Consider the following 12,106-nt stretch of genomic DNA (forward strand, 5'->3'; position numbering starts at 1 on the left):
TTTTATATTTCTAAAAAAAATACCAAGGTGTGTACATCCGGTAACGCACGAAAGTTTAAAAAGACATTCGGCTCCATTTACTGAAAAGTTTCATAAGAATAAAAAAGAAGTCTAGGTACAGTCTCTTTGACGTACTATAAGTTCTTTGAGGGGTGTATGAAGAAATTCAATAAGTTCAAATTGCAAAGTTTTCACGAAATATATAGGCAGGTGCGCGCACTCGGTCGCGCACGAAAGCCTGGAAATGCGATATCCATTTTATTGACAACTGTTGCCGAGAGTGCGCACACCGGGTCGCGCACGAAAGTTTAGTAAGGCTATTTTTATTTACAGACAAATTTTAATGCGTTCAAAAAAAGGCAAGGTACAGACTTTCGAATTCTGTATCGCTTTACAAGGAGTCTCTATGCAACTTGAACAGTGAAGAAAACGGCTTGTTTTCGAAAAAAATATTGCCAGAACTTTATTGACAAAAGTATAGGTTGCATACACGACATATTTCTGAATTAGCATTTTAAAAACCAATGAAATTCACAGAAAAAACCATAGGTTTTACACACGTTATAGTTAGGAAGTAGCATTTAAAAAACCTATGAAATTCACTGAAAAAACCATAGGTTTGACACATGTTATAGTTAGCTGGAAATTTTACTGATATAAAACCAATGAAATTCCACGTTATAGTTAGTTGGACTCACTATAACTTGCGCGTGCAATGCACTGCTGATGACGTCACATATTACATCACTCATGAAATGGTCAGTGACATCACTCATGACATCACTGATGACTCCATCCTTGTGACATAGTGACAGACCTCCTTTCACTGTAATGTAACCCTTGAAACACATATTCAAAAATAGAAACTGAAATGTAAAAAAAAATGGAGATACCCATATCAGTTACAACAAGCAATTCAGTAATTCCACCATCTATATACACATCCACTCATTCACCAACAGTTCTATATAGTCACTCATACATATACTCACTCATCATATGAAGTGATACACCTATACATCCTGTTACACACCGACAGTCATCCAAAAGTTACTCACACACATACTCACACGTGCAAATAAACTATTGAACATCCATTTATTTGAATATAGAGTTATACACACACTTCCACCTTACTTCTATTGAAAATTACACATATTTATTCTCTTAAACAATCACTTATAGAAACACATACTTATTTAAACAGGAACTCTTACAATCTCTTACTCTCACATATAATCACTTATATACATCAATATTCACATATACTAGATTAAAACATATGTAGTTACTGATAAAGACACTAGTGAGACAGTCATTCACTCACTAACAAACACATATACACACTCATCCACCCATACAGTCCTGCACATATGCTGTCTTCAAAACACATACAAACAGAGAGTCAGTCACTCATGCATCTATGTGCTAAGTAATACCCCCACCAAACCATATAGACACTCATACTGATACTAAGAGAAACATCTAATAACCCATATACATATGCATGTAGCTACTTACCAACACATGTAGCCACTTATACACAAAGTGAAACACTAATATATATATTTAAATATTTAAACATTACTCACTAATATTTATTTTTCAGAAAGACACATATTCACTGGATGGTGTCATCAGTGATGTCATGAGTGATGTCACTGACCATGTCATGAGTGATGTAATATGTGATGTCATCAGCAGTGCATTGCACGCGCAAGTTATAGTGAGTCCAACTAACTATAACGTGGAATTTCATTGGTTTTATATCAGTAAAATTTCCAGCTAACTATAACATGTGTCAAACCTATGGTTTTTTCAGTGAATATATATATATATATATATATATATATATATATATATATATATATATATATATATATATATATATATATATATATATATATATATATATATATATATATATATATATATATATATATCCAGAACTGAGGTTGTGCTCAGAACCCCTACCCCTTGCAGCGGAGGGCCTGGACGGGGTAGCGACTCCCCAGTAATCCAAAAATAATATCCAACACAATAAAGAAGGAATGTCCAGGCCAGCTTCATGCAGTTTCAACGAGCTTTAATGCTTAGCTCCTACTCAACGCGTTTCGAGGAAGTGTTCCTCTTGGTCACGTGAATGGGGTCCCTGGGGCCAGGAGTGACCAGTGTGGCCCCCTTCCCCCTTTTTTTTTTTAAACGAGCAGAGCCCCTGGGAATGGGGCACCCGGGATTAACAGCGGCCTCCCGAGGGGGGCCACGTGGCTCCCCTCCTTTCAAAATAAAAAAATATATATCTGCCCCGGTGGATGGGTCCCTGGGGCAGAAATTGGCCTCAGGGAGGCCCCCTCCCACTTATTACTTTAAAAAAATACAAATAGGGGTCAGGCCCTAGGGGATGGGGTTCCTAAGGCCAGAAAAAAGGGAAATTGAGGGGGCCACAAAGAACCCTTTCTCAAAATAAAAAGTACAAAAAAAGCTGGCGTTGTGCCGGAGGCCCGCCCCCTCCATGCAACACTGGATGCGCCCCCTGGTGCGTTGTAAGATAGGGAACTAATTCCCCTTGAATACTGGGGGTTCCTGGGGGCCAATTAGCCCACCAGGAACCTCCAGTATGCGCCAGGGAGCTGCGTTGCAGAGAGGTGTTCAGAAGCCATGCCCCTTTTTACACCTCTCTGCAACTCAGCTCTGTGGCACTTACTGGAGGTACTTGGTGGGCTAGTTGAGCTTCAAGAACGCCGCCTGGTCAGAGATGCCTCCGTGAGTACAGAAACTGGTGTCTTAGTTGTATCTAGTTTTCATAGATTTACGGACTGCCTTTGACCTGGTCCCACGAGACCAACTGTGGAATGTCTTAGAGGGTTTGGGTATCCCTCCGTATTTGCTGGGATTGCTTATTAAGTTTCACGAAAGCAACTTCGCACAGATTAGGTGGGGTGATCAGGGGCAAAAAACATCTTGCATCCCTGTAGATAGGGGTGTCCGCCAGGGTTGTGTGCTAGCCCCCACTCTGTTCTCACTTTATGTTAACGGAGTGGTGGAGCATCTTCTCCAACATCCAGCAGATGCACCCTCCCTGGCTGGCAGAAAAATACCTACCCTCCTATTTGCAGATGATACCCTCCTAATCTCAAAAACCTCAGTAGGCATTCAAATGTTGCTTTCTAGCTTTAAGGACTTTTGTGACTCCAAGGGCCTAGCTATCAATATAAGCAAAACCAAATTCCTCGTCCTAAACCCCCCCAGGAAAACTGTAATTCCTCCCACTCTAGACTCAGTCCCACTTGAAAGGGTAAAGGAGTTTGATTATTTAGGCATCCGACTCTGCGACTCCATGAATTGGAAGGCCCACCACCAAAAAGTCTTTTTGACACATAAGAGGGTCACAGGGGCCCTGCTAAAAGAACAACGTGCCTCATCTCTTAAACCCATTGGGGCAATATTAGACATCTACAGGGCAAGGGTGGTGAGTGCGGCACTGTATGGTGCGGAATTGTGGGGTGTACAGAGAGTCGACACCTTAACACACCTCGAAAACAATTTCCATAAAGATCTTATGAAGCTACCACACAGTACCCCTACACTCCCACTCTTACTTGATGCAGGTACACGCCCAATAAGTGAGCAAGTTAGGCTACGCCCCCTCTTATTATGGGCTCGAATATGGAATGTACCAGAACTGTCCAGCTATGCTGATGCCCTAAGAGAACTCCTTTCATTACCCGGCTGGCACAAAGTCGGCTGGCTCAGGGAAGTTAAGCGGCTTCTTTGTGAACTGGGCCTAGGAGACGCCTTGGTTAATAGAACAGCTCCACCCAAACAGATGCTTAAGAAATTATATTGGTCATGGGTGGCTAACGGCAGAACGAGCAATTCCAAATTATGTAGATCTGCTGTAGAGTTTCTATCAATCAAGGAGCTCCCTTCTAGAGAACCTTATCTGGACCTGATTCTTAATCCGGGGGATAGATCGCTGTACTTCAAATTTAGGGTGGGAGTTCTACCTTTAGGGCAGTTAACATCAAGTTGGATACCACCGTTGCAAACCACACCGTACTGCCCTTTTTGTGAAACAAGGGTTGAGTCTATTGCCCATCTAATGTTCGAGTGCCCCGCCTATGCAGCGCCCAGGTCCAGATGGCTGAAACCATTATGCAGGAGCCTCGGCACTAGATCGCATCTGGAGGCTTTACGTATACTACGATCTGATGCTCGCCCTTTGTTCGCCTGTTGCCTGGCTAAATTCTTGGGGTGGGTATGGCGGATAAGATCTGTGAGGAAACAGCTTCTCCAGTAATTCGATCTGCTTGATCCAGCCCCTAGCTTGTTTTTATTCTTCGGGCAAATAAATCTATTTTTATGATATTTTACTACTGTTTTTGTAGATTCCACATAATGTATATTGTCTGAGAGGAATGAATTGTTAGATTGTAATGTACTTTTATTCATTTTTGTATTGTAATGCTTTTATGATATGACAAATATATCGAAATAAAGCTATTCAATCAATACTATAAATATATATATATATATATATATGAGTGAAGCCATCCAGAACGACCAATAACGGGCAAGGAGAGAAACCCGTGGAAAAATACGCGACCTGCAGACAACGGGAACCGAGACATGGACTGAGGGTCCGACGAGCCGTTCGGCTGAACAGGCGAGGATCCGACACCGTGCCGAGAGGAAGCCGTAACTGCGGTAAGGTCGCTGACGATATTTGACATATCGAAATTGGCGTTCTGGAGAAGGGAGGTCAACACATTGATCTGACTAGGCTTGGTGAACGTTAGCGCCAGTGCCAGCGAGGAGAAAGTTTACTTTCCGTGTGCAAGAAACGAGTCAGTGTCAACGTGTTTGTCATCGCAGAAATAGTATTGTAACCCATTCAAAAGACAGCAATGTCAGGCGATGCACGCAGAGCTCGGGAGCTCGCCGCAGAAGAAATGTTTTCGAACGAATTGGAAAATGCAACAAACAATGGCAGAGAGATCAGTGGGGATCCTGCAGAGGCCAATTCTGGCAATATAAGAACTGTCTTCAAGGAATTAGAAAAATTAAAACGTAATGAATAGTCCAAGTGGTGGGAGGCGCGTTCGCTTAAGAGGTACCTCGATGTTGGGAGAGTACCAAGGGGGCTGCGCATTATGCTGGCCCCCAGTTACGAAGCGCTGAACCCATTTATGATGGTTGAATGGGGTGAATGCAACTTAGACTCCTCCAGGCGCTTGATGCAAATTTTAGTCAAGTACGCTGAGATCGATGGGGAAGAACTTCAAAAGAAAATAGACACTCTGGAAGACACAATCAAGACCCAGATGGGTGGTAAAGAAACTCCACAAGCAACCAAACTAAGAGAAGACATGCTAGCCAGATTGGCCAAAGAGGAAGAAAAAATAAAAACTAGAAAAATTTATAAGTTCAAAAGGGACAGGGACGATTATGCCAACGGGCAAAAATTTACATTTGCGCGCCGCTACTACAATCTCAGAGTGGCTACAGCGAGTAAACGTAACACCAACAGTGCAGGAACTGCTAGAGCAGTAACGGATGAGTCACCTATAAACAGCTCGGCTGCAGAGAGTGGGTGAGACAACGAGGATGCTAGGAGGCTGGCCAACATCAAACTGACTCTGGGGGAAGAGCTGGACATTTCAAACCAAAACAGAAAAGACACTTTGAGATCGCGATTCCAGGGCAAAGTGGTGCAACAAAAGCCCAGCGCAGGAGGGGCAGGCGCAACACAGCCAAACAAAGGAGATCCAAGCAAACGAGGTCGGGGTCGGGGGGGAACCTGCAAGAAACCCCTATAAGCCCTATAAGTAACATTGAAGAGCCGCAGGATCATAATGGAAATATGTCTCAAGAAATACAATCTAAATCGATTATCAATTTGAGTACCCTAGACCTGACGGCAGCAGAAAATCAATTATTAAGCTTGGGTCTGAGCTATTGCCCAGAATCTAAATTCTATTACACAAGAACCAGGGCAGATGTTTACCAATATATACGTAAACTCAAACTAAAAAAACAGTTCCTGCACAAATCGACATCCATTGGTGCTGGGAGACCAGAGTCTGGAGTAAGAGCCACAGAATTGACTGTCAGTGATATTGGATTATTCCACGATATGTGTCAACTGGGCAATGAAGATAGCCTAGGGACACAAGAAAGAGTACTAATGAGTGGCCAAACAAAACCAACTACCTCATTTAAACCTAAGTCCAAGTACATCCCTCTGGCAACACACGATGGTTTAGACAACTTCAGTGAATCGTTGGTGACGCCAATAAAGAAATTAGCCCACTCCAACAATGATAAGAGCAAGAAATATACGAACCAGGAAAGGAAACTGAATCAATTGGTTAAAAAACTACAAGAAGCAGAATTGGTAATCCGCAATTCTGATAAAGGCGGAAATATTGTCTTATGGCCAATCAAAGACTATTTACAAGAAGCATATAGTCAACTGGATGACATCCAATGCTACAGGAAGAGCAATCCACTTAAATACAGGACAATGCAGGAAAATCTTTGCAGAAGTCTGGTGGCATGGAAGGGACTAAGACTGTTGAGTGGGGATGAGTTTAAGTTCATCAAAAGAGATCATCCCCTAGTTCCCTACATCTATTTCATACCTAAAGTCCACAAGAGACTAACCAGACCACCAGGAAGACCGATAATCGCTGCCTGTGGTGGACCATTAGAAAATCTTTCAAAATACATAGACTATTTTCTGCAAACACACATGAAATCACTAAATCCATATGTTCAAGACACGAGTATTGAATGGGACTCTAATTTGCTCTTGGTAACATTGGATGTAAGTCCCCTATATACATGCATAAAACATAGGGACGGCTTACGTGCATGTGAATATTACCTCGGCCCTAGGCCAATGGAATTTGCTCATCACTCAAAGATGCTTTTAGAAATGTTGTCATTCTGTTTGGAAAATAACTATTTTATGTTTAACGGCCAATTTTACCAACAGATTCAGGGTGTGGCCATGGGGGCCAGTTTCTCCCCAATTTTCTTCCTGCCTATTCAGGGGCTGGTGGGAGGAACTGGTCCTCAGGCGACAATTTGAACACTACTGTACGTCAAATATAGTTTCTTGGCTTCGTTTTATTGATGACTTATTTATTGTTTGGCGTGGCTCAGAGGAAAGTGTTTTAAATTTTATACAGGAGATAAATGTAAATGATCTTAATTTAAATTTTACTTCTAGTATTAGCAAGGAATCGGTGACATTCTTAGATGTGCAGGTTTTTTTAACTAACAATGTTCTTAGTACCACCCTTTTTAGAAAACCAACGGTGGGTAACACCTTACTACATGCACAAGCTCTCATCCACAACACCTCATTAAATCCATACCATACGGTGAGATGCTTCGCATCTGCCGTATCTGCAGTAATGATGACGATATGGTTTTAAAACAACAAGAAAGTTTAAAAAGGTTTGTGGAAAGAGGATACAGTCTAAGAATAGTGGAAACCGCCATGAGAAAATCACAGCTAAAATCTAGAAGTGAACTCCTGGAATATAATTGCAACAAGAGTCAAAATCCGAGTATAGATTCTAATCCTATCAGGTTAATTCTGACATACTCCAAGCAACAAAAAGAATTAAGGAGTATTGTCAGACACAAATGACATTTCGTTCAAAACGATCCTGTCGTATGTGATTGGATGCCCTCAAATCCATCAATAACCTTTCGTAAAGCTAGGAGCCTGGGGAATATTTTATCCAAAAATAGCCAGGAATGCTTTAGAAAGAAAAATTGGATGCCTACAAGCAAGGGCTTTTTTAACTGCTTGTCGTGTAAAGCATGTCAATATGGGGTAAACACGAAAAAAGACACTACTGTTATTTCCAGGGCAAACAAAGAGATCAAGCAACATCTTACTTGCAAGACTGAGTATTGTATCTATATTCTAGAATGTGAATGCCATCTGAGATATGTTGGCAGCACGAAGCTGCCGGTACACAAAAGAATCCTGCAACATCTGCGAGCTATAATTAATAAAGATCAAACCTATCCGGTTGCCTGGCATTTTGAGGCGTGTCACAATAGTAAACCTCAATACCTAAAATGTTTTGCAATCGAATCCATCCCTGTGACAAGCAGAGGAGGGGATAGGGAGGCTTGCATGAGAAGAACAGAAACCAATTATATTCTAGAATTTGACCCTAAGTGGCCAGGTGGATTAAATACTACTAAGGACCTTTATACATATTTGTAAATAGTCTATTTATGTATGAGGTTCTATTTGTAGGATCATTTAATAAGACATGAAATTGTACATATATATCATATATTTTTGGACTCATGCTTTGAAATTTTGCAATATTTATACTGCCTAGGTGTAATGGTGTATTTATATATATTTATTTAATCACTATTTAATGAAAAGCCTTTCCAAATACGAAACACTAGGTTTTTATCATCTCAGTGTAATTATTGTGTGTCATGATTGATTTTAGCTGTACATTTTAGACATCAGGGTAGGTTTTATCCATATGTATTTTATTTTGGCTAATTTTTTAACATGTCACTGATTTCATTTTTACATGAGTTCTTATATATTTATATATGGTAGTTAATCTGCACCAATGAAGTAAACAAATATGTGCAGAACAAGCATATATACTTTTATGTATGCAACTGTATGATCAACTGTTTAAAATTTAAAAACAAACCCTGTTCCCACCTAACTGAGTATCTCCATGAACTGTTGAACAAACTGGATTTATCTGTGAATGTTTATTCCATATGATAATCGGGTTTTGTTTTATCTATTGTAGCACCAGTCACTTTAAATTCTGTACTGTAGCACTGTGTCACTTTATTAGTTTGAAGGGAACCCTTCTAAATAATTGTGGCGAATAGACATTGATTATCTCTTATATAAGAAATTTATCTATAGTGCTAAGTATCTTAGAAACCAAAAGGTTCCATATAGAAAAATATGAAATGTATTTTCCTACAGTTTAAAGTGTACCTTTATTGGCTACGAAATCTCTTTAAGTACAATCTGCCTTATAAGTATGATTTGTTGAATCTTGCCAAGATGAAATGTGCGAAAACATCTTCTTTGATCTCATATTCTTAGAAAAATTAGAAAATGTTTTCTTTTCTTTTTAAAAAAAATTGTTTTTCACGTTTGGGTGGGCACGTGTCAATATTTGGAATTTAATTATTCATGTTGAAGAGACATAGGTTGAATTATAAATGTTATGGAATCAAATGCATTCATGCAGTGAAAAAAACCTATATTGGCAGTTTATTATTACTTGTTTTATGAAAACAGAAACTGTATTTTGAAGAAAGTTTTTTTTTGTAGTTATACAAATTATTTCTTCTAGCAACCATGGCATTTCAACAATACATTTATGTGGATAGTATATCTTCTATGTCTATGACAACATGTCACGCACTTGCACTTTAAAAATGAGCTGAGCACTATGCATTGTCATGTGATCAAGGCCGCAGGGACGGCCGAAACGCGTCGTGGCAAAGCTGTTTTGGGGAAATAAATAATTTGAATGCTGCAACAAGGTGGTCCATGCCTCGTATTTTCCACTTGATGGGTGGAGTGCTGCTGCTGCGAGGTATTGCAGATATATATATATATACCAGGGTGTATTGAAGAATGACTGGGTACATGAGTTTCTAATGGATGATTTAGTGGGTGTGTGACTGACGGTATTAGTGAGTGATTGAATATATCTTAGTGAATGCATGGGTGAATGACTAATCTGTGTGAATGTCTGTATCAGTCTGTCAGTTTGTGGGTAAGTGGCTGCATGCGTTGGTGAGTTGCTTAATGAGTGTCTATGGGTTAATGATTGGTTGTCTGATTACCTGTATCATTGTCTGTATGGGTGTGTGGGGGTTGTGTGACTCCCTGCATGGATTTGTGAGTGGGTGATTTACTGGGTGTATGGGTTCAAGAGTGCATGAAAAACAGGTGCAAGAAAGAGGGAACAGAGGTGCAGAAAGAGGGAACAGGGGTGCAGACAGAGGCAAGAGAGGTGCAGATAGAACCAACAGAGGTGCAGAAAGAAATAAAAGGGTGCAGAAATGTGAAAGAGAGTATCAGACAGAAGCAAGAGCAGTGCATGAAGAACTAACAGGTGTAGAAAGAGCCAAGAGGGGTGCAGAAAGCAGCAATAGGAGTGCATTAAAAAACAAAAGAGGTACAGGATGTGGCAAGAGGGGTACAGAAAGAGGTAAGAGAGGAGCAGAAATAATAATAATAATAATAATAATAATGGGTCTTGTAGAGCGCAATGGTGACGCACAACGGCGTGTCCCCGCGCTGAAATGTGAGCGTGTTCAGAGGGAGTCCTGCGGGGAGGGCCGCTATCTGGTGTAAAGATATGTTTTCAGCTTGGCTCTAAAGGTGAGCTCTGATGGTTCCAGACGCAGCGCTACTGGAAGTTTATTCCAGCAGGATGCGGCGAGGTACCTGAAGGACCTGCCACCCATCCTTGCTCTGGACACCTTTGGGATAGTTAGGCGCCCTGAACCAGAGGATCTCAGCGCGCGGGATGGCTCGTATTGTGTCAGGAGACCCTGAAGAGGAGGGGGTGCCCTGCCATTAATGATCCGGTGACAGGTGCAGAGGGCCTTGAATTCTACCCTGCTCCTGACCGGAAGCCAGTGCAAGGCCTGGAGCGCGGCTTTGGAGGCTGATCTTCTAGGAAGTTTGAGAACTAGCCGAGCAGCGGCATTTTGCAGGACCTGTAAGCGGCTCAGATTCTTCTCGGGGATTCCTAGATAGAGAAGGTTGCCATAGTCCATCTTGGATGTGACTAAAGCATGCACTAATGTTCGGCGGGCTCTGATGGGAAGGAGCTCCAAAACCTTCCTGAGAGTCTTAAGGATCCCGAAACAGGTGCCGACCACCCGATTGACCTGGGGGCCAAAGGTAAGATCGGAGTCGAACCAGACACCTAAATTCCTCGCCTCCAGGCAGGGGGTAGGTGTTGGTCCCAAGCAAGGAGGCCACCACGCCGACGTCCACGCCGCCCGGTCTCCCCCTACCACCAGCACCTCAGTCTTGTTGCCGTTAAGTTTAAGGCAGTTGGCAGACATCCAGGCAGCAAGATCTTGCATGCATGCTCTGAAGATGTCCGCCGCAAGGCCGGGTGTACGCGATAGGGAGATGACCAGCTGCGTGTCGTCGGCGTATGACACCATGCGCAGACCGTAGCTCTCCACTATGGAGGCGACCGGGGCCACATATAGATTAAAAAGCGTTGGGCTTAGGGACGAGCCCTGTGGAACCCCCTGATCCAGTGCTGATCAAAGAGGTGCACACAGGCACAAGCGGGGCAAAAATTTGGTATATAGGTGCGCAAAGAAGCAAGAGAAGTACAGAAAGAGGTAAGAGGGGCACTGAAAGAGGCAAGAGGGGTGCAGAAAGCAGCATACGAAGTTCAGAAAGAAGCAACAGAGGTGGAGAAAGAGGCAGGCAAGAGGGGTGCAGACAGAGGCAAGAGAGGTGCAGACAGAGGGAAGAGGGGTGCAGAAAGAAAAGAGGCAAGGGGGTGCAGAAATTTGCATGAAAGGTGCAGAAAGAAACAAGAGCATTACAGAAACAACTGAGAGAGGTGCAGAAATAGGCAAGAGGGGTGCAGAAAGAGGCAAGAAAAGTGCAGAAAGAAGCAACAGAGGTGCAGAAAGAGGCAAGAGCACTGTAGAAAGAGGGAAGAGAGGTGTAGAAACAGGCAGGAGAGGTACAGGAAGAGGAGTACAGAAACAGGCAAGAGAGGTATAGAAAGAGGTAAGAGGGGTGCAGAAAGAGGCAAGAGGTGTTCAAAAAGAGGCAAGAGGGCTGCAGAAAGAAGCAACAGAGGTGCAGAAAAAGTCAAGAGAGGTACAGAAAAAAGCAAGAGAGGTGCCGAAAGAGGCAAAAGACGTGCAGAAAAAGGAAGAAAGGTGTAGAAAGAAGCAAGAGAAATGCAGCAAGAGGCAAGAGAGGCGCAGAAACAAGCAAGAGTGGTTTGCACACCATCAATACCAATCTAACACCAGCATTTAGCAATAAGAGGTGACCATTCTAGGTTTGCAAAGGGCCTTCCACCAC

The sequence above is a fragment of the Lissotriton vulgaris genome, chromosome 2_1 (assembly GCF_964263255.1).
Source record: "Lissotriton vulgaris chromosome 2_1, aLisVul1.2, whole genome shotgun sequence".
NCBI classification, from domain to species: domain Eukaryota; kingdom Metazoa; phylum Chordata; class Amphibia; order Caudata; family Salamandridae; genus Lissotriton; species Lissotriton vulgaris.